Source organism: Otolemur garnettii, unplaced genomic scaffold (assembly GCF_000181295.1).
Source record: "Otolemur garnettii isolate 467f Iridium unplaced genomic scaffold, OtoGar3 scaffold00037, whole genome shotgun sequence".
NCBI classification, from domain to species: domain Eukaryota; kingdom Metazoa; phylum Chordata; class Mammalia; order Primates; family Galagidae; genus Otolemur; species Otolemur garnettii.
The window spans coordinates 3,242,135-3,259,723 of NW_003852432.1; positions in this window are offsets into that span (position 1 = coordinate 3,242,135).

Sequence of the window (17,589 nt, forward strand, 5' to 3'; positions counted from 1 at the left end):
CTTCCCTAAATTAAATAATAAAGTGTGTAGTTACTTGTGTCTGGCATTTTGTTCAATGTTATGTGTATGAACTTTGTTTTATGTGCTCGTGAGTTTGTTCACATTCATTGGTGCAGAGTCTTTCACTCTGTAACTCTACCATGATTCGCGTATGTTTCTATCATATGTGGGTATTTGAGTAGTTTCCAGTCTTCAGCCATTTTGAACAGTGCTTCTACAATCACCCACAAGTATACTCATATATACGTTTTAATAAATACATGCAGACTTTTCTGTTATCTATATTCTTAGAATTGAAATGGCTGTGTAACAGGATAATCATCTGCTCTGCTTTAATCAACACAAAAAGTCCCATATCACATTTAGGGTGGATAAATCTGGAAATCTTTGTTTTAAAGTATCTTCCTTCCATTATAAACTAGTCACTCAAACTGGGGAAACATGAAGAAAATTGTCATTGGTCCTTATTTTATAGAAAATATGAAGTGGCTCTAGTAATTTTTTAAATCTCATTAGAAATATCAATTCAATAGTAGCAGAGAAAATAACTTGGAGAAACAAACAAAAAAAATATATAGCTTATTATAATGATTTAACCTGAGATATTTTCTCTCAAATCAATGCCTTGAGTTTATGCCACAGAAGAGTGTTAGTAAAACACCAGAAGGTCTGGTAGTCTGCAGGCATTGTAGTTCTCTAGTATAAGGTAGAAGATGATTTTTTTTTTTTAACTCCAGTGATTACTGGGAAACCAGATATCAGCCAGACAAAGCAAACCCCAAATACAGGGAAAGTTTACATGCTAACTGTGTATAGATCTTATTGTGTTATGGTAGAACTGGTCCTGGCAAAAATGTGTGAACAAAAAAAAATAATAATAGAGGTCATATATCAAAGCCTAATCTAGCATTAGTCATTAAGTTTGTGATTATTATATAGCATCTGTTTGTAACTTTACAGAAACCCTTATGTGGTACTATTGTTATTATCCCTATTAAAAATTATCATGCCACTCAAATTTTAATTTTCCAAGGGACAATATTCTATCATAAAGAACAACTGCAGTAACTTTACATATGAGGGATCCCAATCATGTATTTGCAATTTTTTTAAATATCTGCTGCTATAACATCTAATTTAAACATGATGTATAGTAAATGTTTTTATTTAAAATGTGTGATAATTGGCATTTTCTCTTTCTCCCCTCTCCTCTTTCTCTTCAGTTCCATGTTAACTACATTATTTTGAAACCACTGAGTTTCTCTTATATTTCCTTCTTCCCTTCCTCCCTCCCTCCCTCCCTCCCTTCCTCGTTCTCTTCCTCCCTTTCTTCCCTTGCTCCCTCCCTCCCTTCCTTCCTCTTTTCCTCCCTCCCTTTCTTCCATTCCTCCCTCCTTTCATTTGTTTAACAAATATCCAGTCCACATTTTCTACATTGCTACTCAATATTTTCAACATCTGACATCTAGAATTTACCTATAGCTTTATGAAAAAATAACTGGATGAATACATTATTGAATTAGCTTCTAATGCCTGACTCAAGTATAATGTTAGTGTAACATTCAGATTGGAGTGAACTGAGCTTTTTTCACTTCCATTTCTCCAACTATCCTGTAAATATACAAAACCTCCACCGAACTCAATGTCCCAAAATATATAAGGAGGATATTTATAATTAATATATGTTTGAGTATTAATTGATATAATATTTTGTCATATCTGACATGTCATATTTATGTTAGTTATTAAAGCAGATATTTATGGTATAGTTCATGAATAAATAAAAGTAGAATAAGAAATTGAAAATTAAGAAAATAAAAAAGCTCAAAGAAGGGAGAACACTTTTTGCAAACTTCTACCAGTCTTGATTTTTTAAATTTCTGTTTCTTGACACTTCCAAGTCTAAACTTGTATTCTCAGTCATTTTACTGATGTTTCTTCACATTAGTAAATTTAGCAACAACACCATCTATAACATGTCTCTCTAAAACTCTGTGATTATCAATGTATACTTTTATATCTTAATAATTACTGATTTATTTGTATTTATTTATTTACTTAATTGTACTGTAATACATGTGTCTTCTAAGACAAATTAAGTGATTTATTTTGTTTAAGTACCCAGAAACTAGAATCCAATTAGCCAATTAGAAGCAGCCAATTTCTTTAATAAATTTTTCATTGCTTCATTGTGCCTTCTTAAAGATTTCTATTGTGCTCCACAAAACACTGAGCATCATGAGCAGACTATCATTATTTTAGCATTAAATAAAATTCTACTTCATGTACTCAACTTTAATAACTGCTCTGTCCAACAGAATATTTCAAAAGTGATTTGCTATAACCCAGATCAATAAAGTCATTAATCACTTCTCCTCTGGAGAACAGATGATAAATCAGCCTATTACACAAGAGGACATTTAGTTCTTTGCTTCCCTAGAAGTTTTAATATATTTACTAAATATACTTAATATATATTCAATTTATATACAATACCTATATCACATTACATCTTTCATATCTACTGATGAGATAAGCCATTTGACATCATGGAGATTAATATTTTTGTTTCTTATTTTACCTTTAGATTTACCGCCTAGAATAATGCTTCTAAAATGAATACTCAGGTAATAGGGGGATAAAGTGACAAGAGTTAATGCGTGAAAAAATATAGTCAGATTGATAGAATGAACAACATATGATAGGTCAAAAAGGTGACAGGAGTCAATAATAAGTTCTGGCAGAAGAGTAGAAATGGAATGTTCCTAATAGAAAATAAATGATGACTACCTGAGGTGATGGATAAATACACATTTTATGCCTGTATCAGAACATCACATGTATTCTATAAGTATATCAACTATTATGGACTCATAATAATGAAAAAATAAAAATTAAAAAATTAAAATAAAAAATAACTGCCATTTTTAAATGAATAAATGTTCACTACTGTATGCAGTTAACAAATACAGAAAGCCTTTGTCTGTGTACCAAAAGCCATTGTCTTTACTTAATACATAGTGATAATATTATGACTTTAATCTATTATTAACTCATAGATGATCAGCTCATCAATATTACAGTTTAGTAGGGAAGAATATACAAATACACAAACGTAATACATGGTAAAACCACACATAGTAAAATCAATACAGATAAAAACCTTTAGAAATTTTGAAGAAGTAGTGTTCACTACCTCTGGAAGTAGACAGGTAGAGGCAAAAACATCATAACATATGAAAAGATAGGCCAATATATGAAACATACATTATATATATCTGTATATATATATAATATTGCTTATTAATATGACATTGCAATACAAGATCTTTCCAGTGTGATGTTTCTCATTAGAAAATAGTATTTTAATGTGTTTTGCAAAAATGAAATGAATGTGGTACATCAACTTATTTTTATCAATTCCATGAAATGAATTTATGATTTGCTAAGACAATGTGCATCCAATTTTCTTTCTTTTTTTTTTTTTTTTTTTTGTGTGTGTGTGTGTATGTGTGCATCCAATTTTCATGGGGGAAAGAAAAGTTCATCTTTAGCATACCCCAAAAGATATAATTAAAGTATACAATCTGTGTACAAATATAACATTATTTATTTTCAATAGATGGTTTGGCCACTGTGCATAGACAAAATCAGATTTTGTCAAGCTTCAACTATGTACAATTGCCTTTGAGATACGATTTCAAATTTTTCCTTAGCATATCCACACTTGAGAATTTTCAGTGTTTTTTCAGCACACGAAAAACATTAACGTTATTAAAAGCAAATTCTTTGGTCATGTGCTTAGACTTCTGAGTCAGTTATAATAAACTCTGGTGCTAGTTATTGGTTTTATAACCAGGAATAAGTTTTTGATCTTACTGAACCTTAATATTTGAAAACATAACATGATAATAAATATGGAAGGTATGAAATCATTGAGATGATTAAACAATAGTTTTATCATGTTTCCCTGAAAATAATACCTACCCCAAAAATAAACCCTAGCAGGATTTCTATGCATTTGTTAAATATAAGCCCTACCTTAATAATAAGACCTAGTGATGGGTATGGCTATGCAGCATATCTGCATAGCCATGCTATGTATTTTGGCGCAGAGTGGTAAGGAAGACTGGAATACCTTTTATCTGCCCCAGCTCCTTTCTCCCAGCTGTTCATACTTGCACAGGTGCATAGGTGCTCGGTGGGCAACCACATTACTCCTTTCTCTTAGCTGTTCACATATGCGCAGGTGCATATGTGGTAACCATGGTCATAGGCATCCTATTGCGCATGTGCAAACGGCTAGGGGAAAGGAGTTCATGCATCACTAGCTCCAGCCCCACCAACAAGGTCGGCTCCCCCTGTCAGGTTCCGGCCATCCTGTGCATGCTGAGGCTTCAGGTGGAGATGGAGATAGAGAGACTGGGTCTCCACAGTGAAAGTCTCCTTAGTGAAAGGAGGAGCAGGATGCTCTGCCTTTTTTTTTTTTTTTTTTTTCATATTTTGTGTGCCCAGGGGGAAGAAGGAAAGCTGTAGCTGCTATTTTACCCAGGACTAGTCCAGCAACAGTTTGTGAGCCTCTCTCACCCCACAGAAATACCAGTAAAACTGCTGCTCCCCAGCACTGACCAGCAACAACCTGTGGGCCTCTCTCACCACCCTCCAAACACCAGGGGATAGGGGAAAAGCTTCAGCAGGCAGTCTGCTACTGAGCCCAGAGAGATCATCCCAGCTCCACCATGCAGATTGGACCCAGTGCTCGCTGGATCCCAAATACAGTAAATAATTCAGCCCTTACACATCAGCTTTGCTGGCCTAGCTCTGCTTTTCCTGAGTATCTATAGCCCCAGACAATATGAGTGCAAAAAGAAAGACCTATTCTGTTGAGTACAAGAAAGGAATTGTCGAAGACTCCCAGGGCAAGAATCTTATGCCTTTCTGCAAAGAGAAGTTGAATATCCAAATGGTCTGAAAATGGCGGGCAGAATACGATAACCTCAGTCTACATGTGGACAGAGGAAATGCTAAGAAGCCAAGTGTGGTTCCCGTCGGCAACCTTTATTTCCTGAGCTGGAAAATATAATCTGTGAATAGATTGCTGACAGGACAGCAAAGGCTTTGGTTGTGCATGGGGCTGGCATTCAAGCATTTGCCCTTGCAATGGCACCACAGTTGGAAATGTCCCCAGAATTCAAAGCATCACAACACTGGTTGGATGGCTTCCTTCAGCAATACAAACTGTCTCTAAGAAAAGCAACAACACCATCTAAGTTGGAATATGCAGAAGTTATTAAGCGAGCACTTGCATTCAAATTCTTTGTTGATGGCATCAACTTTTCTAAATATCAACCTTGTAACATGATTGCTATGTTTATGGGTTGCAGTGTTTATGGGTCAAGGGACCCAAAGAACAATTGAACAGAAGGGTGCCTCCTCAATCTACGTTCCCTCCACTGGTCACGAAAGTTCACGTGTTACTTGTATTTTGGCCATTCATCTGGATGGAAGGAAAGCTACACCTCTTATCATCACTAGGGGCAAGAAAGACAAGATTGAACATGTTTCCGGCATTTATGTTCTTGAAACAGAAAAAGCCTGGTGCACATAAGCAGTGATAAGGAAGTGGCTTGACTTAATGCTGCCACTTGTTTTGAGAGGTGGCCAAAGAGGTCTGCTAGTCTGGGATTCAGCCAGCACTCACCATTCTAAAGAAATGAAGAACTTCCTTGCAAGAGAAAAATAGATCAAATAATGATTCCCACAGGAATGACTGCCTATCTGCAGATTCTCGATATTGCAATAAACGAGCCATTCAAAGATCATCTGCATGTGGAAATAAATGACTATTGTGTTTCCCCAAAAATAAGACCTACCCCCCAAATAAGCCCTAGCAGGATTTTTATGCATTTGTTAAATATAAGCCCTACCCCAATAATAAGACCTAGTGATGGGTGTGGCTATGCAGCATGTCTGCATAGCCATGCCATGCATTTGAGTGGTAAGGAAGACTGGAATACCTTTTATCTGCCACAGCTCCTTTCTCTGAGCTGTTCACACTTGTGTGGGTGGGCATGTGGTAACCACAGTCTCAGGCATCCTAATGTGCATGTGCGAACGGCTAGGGGAAAGGAGTTCACGCATCACTAGCCCCAGCCCCACCAACAAGGTCAGCTCCCCCTGTCAGGTTCCAGAAGAAGATGACTTAACTGTATTTGAATAAATGTAGATTGTTGTATTATACGTAATAAAAATAAGACGTCCTTGAAAATAAGCCCTAGTGTGTCTTCCTGAGAAAATATTAATATAAGACAGTGCCTTATTTTCGGGGAAACATGGTATGTAAAATGTTTGCCACAGATACTGGCATACATTAATTATTCATTTTACAATAACCCAACATCTATTTTAAAGATGAAATGCTTACAGTCATAATGCTCTTTCTTAAATAAAAATTATTTTACTCCCCTAAAAATCAAATACTTTTTGGAGATCTTTCCCAGATAAGAATAAGTGGAAATGTTTTTAAAAACATTAAAACCCATTTAATGATTGGCCATAAGTGTTTGTCTTATTATTCTTCATAAGTTTTAAGATTTCTAAAATATAAAAAATAAAAATTCTAAAATATGATGTATTAAATTAAAAAATAATGTCAGTGGTCACAAATTTTGTGATATTCTCAATGAGATATTTTCTTACTTCTATAAAAAATTAGTATCTTTCATATGGAAAGCATTCTACTTGGTAAAAAAAAAAAAGAGACAGATTGACTAGGATAGGTCCCCCTCACACCTGGATCTTAAGACCAGTTGCTCCACTCTTGCACCAAAATTAGTTGATTTATGTAATTCATGTTCATCATTTTCTATCTTTCTCTAAATACATACTTCATGAATGGCAAGTCTACATCTGTTTGGGGGAATTCACTTGTTCAGAATGAATACAAGTACCCTGAGGAAGTATTACATAAGAATACTATACTTAGTTTGAAAAGAATTTATTCCTGCCCCTTAGAGAAGAATGCACGTATATGTCGACGATGGTGTGATCATGTCCATGAGAAAGAATTTTTAGCAGAAAAGGGTTTGGATGTGGATCCTACTTTTCTATGTGATGACCTGTGCATAAATCTTAGTCAAATGATAGCAGCATCCAGTGTATGTATAATCTGAGCCAACAAATATTTGCCGTAAGTGTAACTTTCAGCTTTCTATCATCACACTACTGAACTAACAAGAAAGTAGTGATATTTATTTTAATGGTAAAGTCTTTAAACCAATTTAGAAAATGTTATAATTTTACCATGTATTCAATACAAAATGTTAATATATTTCATTTTTCACACTAGCTCTGTGCATTAAATACTTATAGTACATCTCAACCCAAACCAGATACATTGATAGTGTTCAAAAGCCACATATACCCGGTAGTGCCATATTGGACAGCACAGTTCTAGAGTGAAGAAGAAGATATTAACAGTAAAGTATTGAACTCCATCCTAACTCTCATTTTGCTAAAGTTGCTCAAAGTTGGGTTGTTTTCCTCCTCTAGTGGCTTTATTTCCATTTTCCACTCCTGTAGAGGAAAACTACTTTAATGAATTTCTCTCCCATTTTTCTATTTTCACTTTTTCAAATTATTTTCTGTCCTTCTTTTTGTCAAAATAATTGCATGGAAAGGGAACAAGTGCGCTTTAATTTGGGGATTTGATTATCACATTTTAGATTTTCAAGCCTAAGGCCTAAGGAAAATTGTCTGTCATTGAAGTATTTTTTACCATACCACTTCTATAAAAATTTTGTGAATGCTGTAAATATTGTTTGACAGGCTGTAGTCAGAAACAAACTTTTGAGCTCTCTGAGTCAAGAATGCTCACAGAAGTTGCCCACGTTCGTGCTTCCAAAAGAAGAATGAGTTTGTGGTGCTGCCTACTCCAACACTTTCTGATTCAACTTTAATTTTGTATAGTTCAAAATGTTGGATTGTTCTTAGTGGTCTAATCGTGATTCCTCCTAAGAAATATTGGTGTGCAACATCCTTTACTCTTATTTATCTGTGTCCTATAACATTATTTCAGTTATTTTTATGTGTGTACTGTGTGCCCATAAATCAACCAGGGCTTTTTCTTCAGAGTGCCTGGGTGGAGGCGTCCCACACTCAATTTATTCCAGGGCACCACACAGAGTTCTGCAGAATTTTGCCTTCTGTGGTCTTTCACTATCTTTACTTTTGTGCCTCTCTTTTCATTAAATGAGGCTGAGCAAGCTGTGCCAAACGTAACAGCGCATCATGTCTCTCCTTTCAAAGCAGACTGGATTTCAACACTATTATAAAAGGATAAAACCCAAGACGCATAGTTTACAAGAGTGATAACCATTATTTTGATCATAAACTGCAGCAATTATCTGCTATTGTAGTACTGTAAATAGCAAATAGAATACTGAAATGGCACACATTTTGAATACATGGGCTCTGTAAAAAAAAAAAAAAAACATAAATTTTGTTGAACATAAAATCTAAATGTTACTGAGGTGGAGCTAATGTCATCTGATTTTGTTCAGTGTATTCTACCTTAAAAGTTCCATTTTATGTGTAGCTTTTGGGGAAAATCGCAATTTCAGTTTCAATAAAATGCACTTCGTTTAGGCGACACATGAAAGTTTCAAAACTTGGCTTCCAAAATAGTAATATAATGTTTATTTTGGTCCATGAACAACAAATTCAAAATTATATCTAACAAAAGTATTGAGGCAAGTATACACTGCCAAAAATTACAGCAGGAAAGACATACAGTAGGAAAAAACACTATAAAATAGGTTCTATTAAATATTTAAATATGCCCGTCTAGTCACAAATAACATTTTGGTCTTTTTTCTTTTACTCCTCATCTCCTGTTTACCAATAGGTTTTTTCTTGTTCACATATCTTGAAAGGCTAATGTCATTTTTGAATGAGTAAGGTATATAATATTTATAGCTAAGTAATTTTAATTATTTAAAAAAAATAATAAGTGAAATTCCCAACTTAGTATTTTAAAAACTGATGGCTAACAAGAAGTTCTGAGCAAAATCCAAGCCCATTTTTCATGCCATCATGAGTGTTTCTCTTCAGTGGTCTCTTGTAGAAATGTTTTCCTAATTCTCACATTTTATAATTATTTTATAACAATTCATACCGGTAGATTATTTTAGAAACCTAAAGAAAAAGTCATATTCCTTTGTATAAAAATAGAAGGCACTATCCCCAGGAGATGAAATTACAGCCACAGAAGGTAGCTATTCTTGACCAGCTGTTCTGTGACATCGTGCAAGGAGGGATCCAAAAAAAGCAAATGTGTGTTTGGGGCAAGATTCTTGTGCTGCATCATTGACTTGGTAGTAATGTAGGGACATATGGAACTGAGAGTAAAAGGGAATGGAATTTTACTTTAATGAACACAATGAATATGTTTATGTAACCCAAAGAGTTTTCAATGTCACTGTTATGACTAATGCTGAAGGAAGATTTGTGTCTATAAATTACATTGGTAGCATTCTGAAGGTCAAGGTCATTTCATGATGTAATTATTACTCCTTAAGAAGGAGTAATTCTAGAGTTAGGAATTAAATATATTTTATTTTCTACTATACAGTTAGGGTGTAAACTTAACCATTTACTGGCAAATTGGTGGTACTCATTTTTAGGATGCAATTTTTATAAAATGTAAGCAGTCACAACTTTCTTGTGGGAGTTTGGCATTTCTCATAGCATTTAAAACATAATTGCATTAGTAAGATCATGTTGATGATCCCACCACATAAATACAACAAATACAAAAGGAGAACAACCAGGGCTTATTTGGGGGATGGGTATAATATCAGCAAAGATTCACAAGTAAAAGCCATCCTCTCTTGGCTTCAGAAGAGGACAACGTGGGTTTTGCTTTCAAATATAAATAATTTTAAGTGTTTAAAATGAATCTAAGACATTGGTTTAATTTTTACAGAATGTTAGAAAATGTATTACTCAAAGTCCCACAAATAGTAGAATTAGTTGAGTTTTCACACACAATTCTTTGTTGCAGATATATAGTAATAAGCAGGCAAAATGGGCTATTTTCCTCAAATAGGGCTTTATTGCAATTAAAGATTATTTTGTGAATTAGACCACTAAAAAACAGAGAAATGCTTTGTACAAGAGCATGTACTGGTTTAAAAGTAGGACTAGATCTGATATCTGAACTCTAGTCTCCAAATGTTATCCAAGATAATTTATATGTACAGGTCCCATCTAGTAAAATGATACATTTGTCTACTAAGTTAATTTGGTTTACACTGCAAAGAACAGAGGCAAGAATATATTTGCCATCAATTGCCTCAAAATTAATTTTTAAATGAAGAAAATCTCATTCTCTTTTCTTAAAGTGGTTGCTGTTAAGTCAGGGGAATAGTTGGCTAGTCCGAGAAAATGAGGAGCTTATATTGAGCTCTTAGTCAAATCTGGACCAAGTCAGAAGAATGCTGCAAATGCTCCTGACTGTGAGAAAGCAGGGTGGAGATTTGAAGCACTGCCCATCAAAGAGCAGGCTATGGAACACAGCACGAGTCTCCACTCCAAGTTTGCCAGAAATGCACAGTCCTGGGCTCCACTCAGGTGTATTGAATTTTATTTTTCAAAAAATGTATAGGGTACAAGTGTTTTTTAGTTACGTGAATGAATCTGATCATGCTGAAGGCAGGGCTTCCAGTGGAGGATACAGTACACTGCACTCTGTGGGTAGAGATTGACCCTGACCACCCTCCCACCCACTCACACCCTTCTTAGTTTTCAATGTTCATCACACCACTTAAGAACCAAATATCTTGCTTTCTTGTTTACCTCCCAATTATAAGTGAGAACATGGGGTACTTGTTTTTCCATTTCCGAAGTACTTCACTTTGGATAATGGTTTCCAATTCCATCCAAGTTGCTGCAAAAGACATTATTTCATTCCTTTTTGTGGCTTAGCGTTCCATGATACGTAGACCACATTTTCTTTAAGAGAGGTGCTTAGGTTGGTTCCATGTCATTGCAGTTGTGAGCTGTCCTACTAAACACTTGAGCTCAGGTGTCTTTGTATAAAGTGACTTCTTATCCTTTGAGTAGATCCCCCATAATTGGTATTGCTGTATCAAATGGTATGCCTACTTTAAGTCCTCTGAGGAATCTCCATTCTGCTTTTCATAGCGGTTGCATTAGTCAACATTCCTACCAAGAGTGTATAAGGATACATAACAATATCTATTCTTTTTGACTATTTAAAAGTGGCCATTCTGACAGGGGTAGGATGCAATTTTATTATAGTTTTTATTTACATGTCCCTGATATTTAGTGAGATCTACCTATTTTATACGTATGTTGGCCATTTGTCTATCTTCCATTGAGAAAGATCTTTTCAAATTTTGCCCACTCTTTGATGGGGCTATAGGTTTCTTTATGATTGATTTGTTTTAGTTCTTTGTAGATTCTGGATATTAGCCCTTGGTTGGATGTATAATTTGTGAATATTTACTTTTTTTTTTTGAGACAGAGTCTCACTATGTCACCCTCAGTAGAGAAATATGGCATCACAGCTCACAGCAACCTCCAACTCTTGGTATTAAGAAATTCTCTTGCCTCAGCTTCCTAAGTAGCTGGAACTACAGGCATCCCCACAATGCCTGGCTATTTTCTTTTGTTTTGTTGTTGTGGTGGTTGTTATTGTCATTTGGCAGGCTCTGGCCAGGTTCAAACCCACAAGCCCCAGTGGATGTGGCTGGCACCATTACCACTGTGTTATGGGTGCCGAACAGTTTGTGAATATTTTCTTCCATTTGTAGGTTGTCTACTTACTTTGTTGATTATTTTCTTTGCCATCCAAAAACTTTAATTAAGTCCATTTTGTCTACTTTTGCTGTTGCTGTATTTGCATTTAGAGTATTACAGTTAAATTTTTTGCATAGGCCAATGTCTAGACAAGTTATTTTAAAATTTTTATGGTTTCAGGTCTTTATTTAGGTATTTCATCCACCATGAGTTAGTTTTTGTCTATGATGAGAGAGAGAGGTCCAGAGAATTGAATCAAGACATTAATACCATTTACAATAGCTGCAAGGGCATTAAAATACTTAGGAGTAAACTTATCCAAGGAAATGAAAGTTCTCTGCAAGAAGGACTACAAAACACTAAAAAAAAAAAGAAATCAAAGATGACACAAACAATTTTAAAAACACCCCCTGGTCATTAACTGAAAGAATCAGCATTATTAAAATGTCTACACAACCCAAAGTGATTTATCGATTAAACACAATCCCCATGAAAATACCAACATTATTTTTCACAGATCTAGGACAAAACATCCTAAATTTCATAGTGAACAGAAAAAGAACTTGAAGAACCAAGTCAATCCTAACCATACAGACTAGATCTGGAGGCATCACGTTACAACTTCAAATTATACCACAAGGCTAGAGTAACAAAAGCAGCATGGTGTTTGTGTAAAGATCAACGTGCTGTAGACCAAAGAGACAGAATATTGGATGCAGAAAAAAGTCACATAGCTGTAACCACCTCATTTTCCACAAAGCAGACAAAGCCCACACTGGGGAAAGCACTCCCTATTCAATAAACGGTGCTCAGAGAACTGGATAGCCACATGCAGGTTCACTGACGTTTTACAAGCACCCCAGGTAATTAAAGAAGCAGTGATTAAATCAAAATACGAGAACAGTAGCAAATATTAAATTTCCTTTCATGATATTGTGATTTTGGAAGGAAACCTCATCAATCATAAAACAATGAGTGGAAAAAAATAATTTCTAACAAGGTAACACAAAGCCAAACTCAAAAAACAAGAGACACGAATAAGGAGATCAAAACGGAGACTAGACCATAACACACATACACATGGAGGGACGCAGAAGGCCGGCAGGGTGCTTTGTGCTGTTTTCAGGTTTACTAAATTCCACAACTAAACCCAGCAGAGACCAGATGTTTACTGTTCAGGTGGAATAAGTCCTCTGCTGCTCCACGTGTAACAAAACACCTGAGCTACCTTTCTATTAAAATGTAGCTTGGGTTATCATAAAAGGAGTGTGAACAATACATTAGTAAAGCATTTATATCAATCAACAATTCCTGTTAAGTAGAAATTGTGCATTGTTATTTTGTTCAACTAAAGGCTGAACAACACCAAACTATGAGCAAAACCATGAAATATGGGAGGTATTATTTCAGTGAGCAGTTCAAACATGCCAAGGTCCTTGTCTTGTTTGTAATAAAGATCGATATACCTAGTAGCTTGTGTTATTTTTTGAGTAATATATAGTGTTTGAATTTGAAGTTAACTATTTAGAAAAAAGGGAAAAAATAGGAAAAGTAATCTATCAGAATAAAAATTCATTGTGAAATGGATGGAAGGGCAGAAGTAAGAATATATAAAGTTAAGACACTTCATGACAAAAAGAAAACCAATGAACACAGTGAAAATCAATTTAAATATATGTATTTTCCCTACGTGGATTAAATTCACTTAACAAAGTCAAATAGGAGAGAGAAGTGCAAGTGACATGCTAAAATTAAGTGACTGAAAAAGCCAATGTTTTTGAAGAGTAAACGTATAATAGGTAAATGCTAAACAAGGGTTAATAATTTGTAAAAGAAATATTGCTATCAGAAAAACTAGAAACTCAGTGAGGATAATCCCAAGGACTGTTATAGTGTACTCTAATTTATCTGCACGATAATAAAAGGTATGGTTTTTCTAAACTAAAAAAACCCAAGATGTTGCATTAAGTAATAAATGTTTGAAATCTATAAGCAAAAATTAAAGAAGAGAATTCCATGGAGAAACAAACTCACCCAGAATTTAATGATACCTATGTAATACAACACTCTCCTAACTGGATACAAAGTGTAGAAGTTATAAAGTATAGATGATTTCAACAAACCCTTTACAAAACCTTGTGTGATCCACTTTTGGAAACGTCCCTAAACATGAGAGGTAGGGAGCAAACAACTTTCTAACTCATACAGGAATTTGTTACTAAACATGAACATGCTTAAAATCCGACAGAAGTGTTTAGAAATGTTGAGTAGTATGGTACCGATACAGTTTTCTCATAACTACATTAAATTAGAGAGAACAAAATAGATAGATGGTTTCAACAACATATTTTAAAACTAGAGGTAGCTTATCCCTTCAGGAAAATGGAGAAAACATTTTAAGCTAATTCTTAATTAATATTTAATTCATTATTAACAACTAAAAACCCTTGGGACTATATATATAAACAAAACCAATCTCTGTCTCTTTCTAGATATTCCCAAGGGTAGATAATCTCCCTCTATAGATATCCCCAAGGGTGTGTGTGTGTGTGTGTAGATTGACAGATGTTATATATATATATATATCTGCCAACCTGCCCGGAATATTAGAACACTAGAAATGACAAAGAATTGGGTTTCCTGGATTTCCTTTTTACCTCATATGTCCCACATTTAGGGCTGAAGGCACAGTCAACAAATTAACTGAATGGAAGACAAAAACAAACAAAAACACTCAAACACTGCCGTCTCTAGCCAAAGGAATAGTCATCACTTTTTTCTTGTCACTTTAAGAACAATCTGTGTCTTTGTTTTTGAATTTTTTCCTTCTGTTTGCCTTTTTCTTTTTATTAACGTGTGGTTCTCTTTGATGTTACCTTACTTGGACTTCGTTAAAATACAGATCGTGTCTTTCATGAACTGAGACATTTAGGGGGCCATCGTTTCTCCAGATGGCACATCTGCCCCTTTATCGTCTACTCATGGGATTCTCTTACATATATGGTGGCACGCTTGATGGTGTCCCACAAATCTCCTCGAATTATTCATTGTACTTTCACTCTTTTTCCTTCCTGTTCCTTAGGCTGTTTAGTGAGTTGTGTAAAGTTCTGATTCTTCCTTCTGCCTCCTCAAATCTGCTTTCATTCTGCAAATTCAAGTGTGGTACTGACACTCTCTTTGGAATTTTTGATCCTATGTTTCAGCCCCACTACATATTTGATTATATTTTATAATTTTTATATTTATTGCAACTTTTGGCAAAACATTATTTTCCTACTTTCTTTTAGTTCTTTAGGCACAGTTTCTTCTATGCCTTTGAACATATTTGTAACAGCTGATTTAAATTCTTCCTCAGAGTCTCCACTGACTGTTTTTCCCTGGTTAAGTGTTATACGTTCCTGTTTATTTGCATATCTCAATGTTTTCTTAAATACTGGACATTTTATTTTTTGTTTATATTTCAACAAATGTTAAAGGTGTTAGATCATAAAGAGATAAATCAAAATGTACGTCTGTTGATCACATTTAATCATCTCACCACTTATTCGAACCCCAGGGCCCCCTCTTTCTTCATTACTATAGGCGTCCTGCCCTCATTCTGCTCATAGTTCCCACTCCCACCTTCTCTTCCTAGCACTTCTCTTTCCCCGTTTTTTCATCATTTCTCCCCTGGGCTTCTGCTCATTTGTGCTGCTCTTATCTCCCACTCGTTTCCCCCCTCTCTTCTATTTCTGATCTAATCCGTTCTTACCCCTCGCTGCTTGTTTCATCTCACTGCTTCTGCTCTCCTACCTTTTCATGTTCCCAGTGTCCATATACAAATATTCCACCTGTTTCTTCCCCATTTCTGCTCCCTTTCTTCTCTCCCTGTTAAATCCCCTCTTCTCCAGTTACACCTCCTTGTCCCCACTCCTTGGCACTGCGAGATCACCAGGCTTTCCTCCGTGCTGTGGTTCCCCCTTTATTTGTCTTGTCACCAGGTGCCCCCATCTCGTTCTCCCAGCACCATGCCGCTCTGTCTGCTCAGACCCCAAAATCACTGGCCCCCTTTCCCCATTCTTTGAGGTGCCTCTTCCCTCCCTATCTTTCCTTAATCCTCATGGACATTGAGCTATTCTCCAAATTTCTCCTGTTGCTTTTCTCCACCTCAATAAAAATTGGTTATTTAAGATTATGTATTGTGGCAATTGTGGGAATAAATTTATCCCTTATGCAGTGGTGTTGTTATTGTTTTATTAGTGACTTTCCTGAACTAATATGGTAGCCTGTATTGTTTTTTATATCCAGCCATAAAAGTCTCTGCTTCATTAGCTTAGTAGGTAGCTAATTAATGACTGGGCAGAGACTTTCTTAAATTATCAAACTAAAAATGTTCCTATAATTTGCCTGAGGCTCTATGTGCATTTCTTGGGGCTCATCTTCCATCATCTGGTGAACAATTTAACAACTCTTCCTTAGCCGTCACTTACAGCTAACTAACACAGAGCCTCGCTGTGTTCAGCAGGAAAAGATCATAAGCCCCCGGTCAGCTCTCTCCTGGGCATATGTACAGATCTGCTTGTGTATGTTCCTCTAGAGTCTCAGGAATACGTCATAGCTTTTTCTTTTCTTTCTTTTTTACACATATTTTTGCCACCTTATAATTTGCTCCAACTAGTAACTTTACCTCCGGCTATTGAGAGTTAAACAATTGCCATAGATGTCTTTGACTAATTCCATGGGGATATGTCTGTTCTCAAGATCAAACTCTGATGAAGTCAAATGACTACAAACCCTGAAAATAAAGCCTGTCAGAAGGCCACCGGCTATGTCAAATTGTTTCCATCTATTGGATAGAGCTTTGGGGAAACTCCAAACTTGTTATTTTCCTTTCAGAGACTAAGTTCCTGTTTTCACAGCTCCTATGGCTGTGAGGCTTTTGTTTTGCAAGTTTATTTTGGAGATGAGCATAGAAATGTGGGATGGTGAAGGTTAAAATACCACAAAAGTCACTGTTCTTACTGAGATTAAGCTATTTTTGGTTACATGAATGCTGCTCAGAATGTTAGGAGTCTTTACTTTTCAGAGTTCTATAAGAGTTGATGTGTTAATTACTCTTAAAGTTTTTGTTACTTTTATAGAGGACCAATTTTTTCAGTGGTCTTTATCCCACCATTTTGGATATTTTTTATATTACCATTATTAAGATTAAAAAATGTATAAGAATGGAAAATAGATGTATGGTTGCCAAAAGTTTAGAAGGGAGATAGGATACAAGTGGATATAGCCACACAGAGGGATCAGGAGAGATTCTTGTGGTGTTAGAAATTCTCTATTTGGGGGACAGGACACCCTCTGTTTTTTGCAACATCTCATTTCTTTTTTTTGCTGTTGCCTTTTTTCTCCTTACATTTGGTTTTGTCCTATCCTATACTTCAGATTTCTATTTTGTGTTGAACTTGCTGCTTTTTTTTCATATTGAAAGATGACATTGCCCCAAGAGCCAAAAATAAATGGGAATTGGAAAAAAAAAAAGAAATTCTGTATTTGATAGTTTAAGAATATATAACTGGCTGTAATATGGTACTATAATTTTGCAAGTTGCATTGCATATTCACCAGGATTCTACAGAGAAACAAAAAAAAATAGGATATGGAGAACATATATGTATATATGCACACACACATTTATTATAGGAATTGGCTCATGTGATAATGGAGGCCAAGAAGTCCCACCCTCTGAGATCTGCAGGATGGATAACTAGGAAAACCAGTGATGTAATTCAGT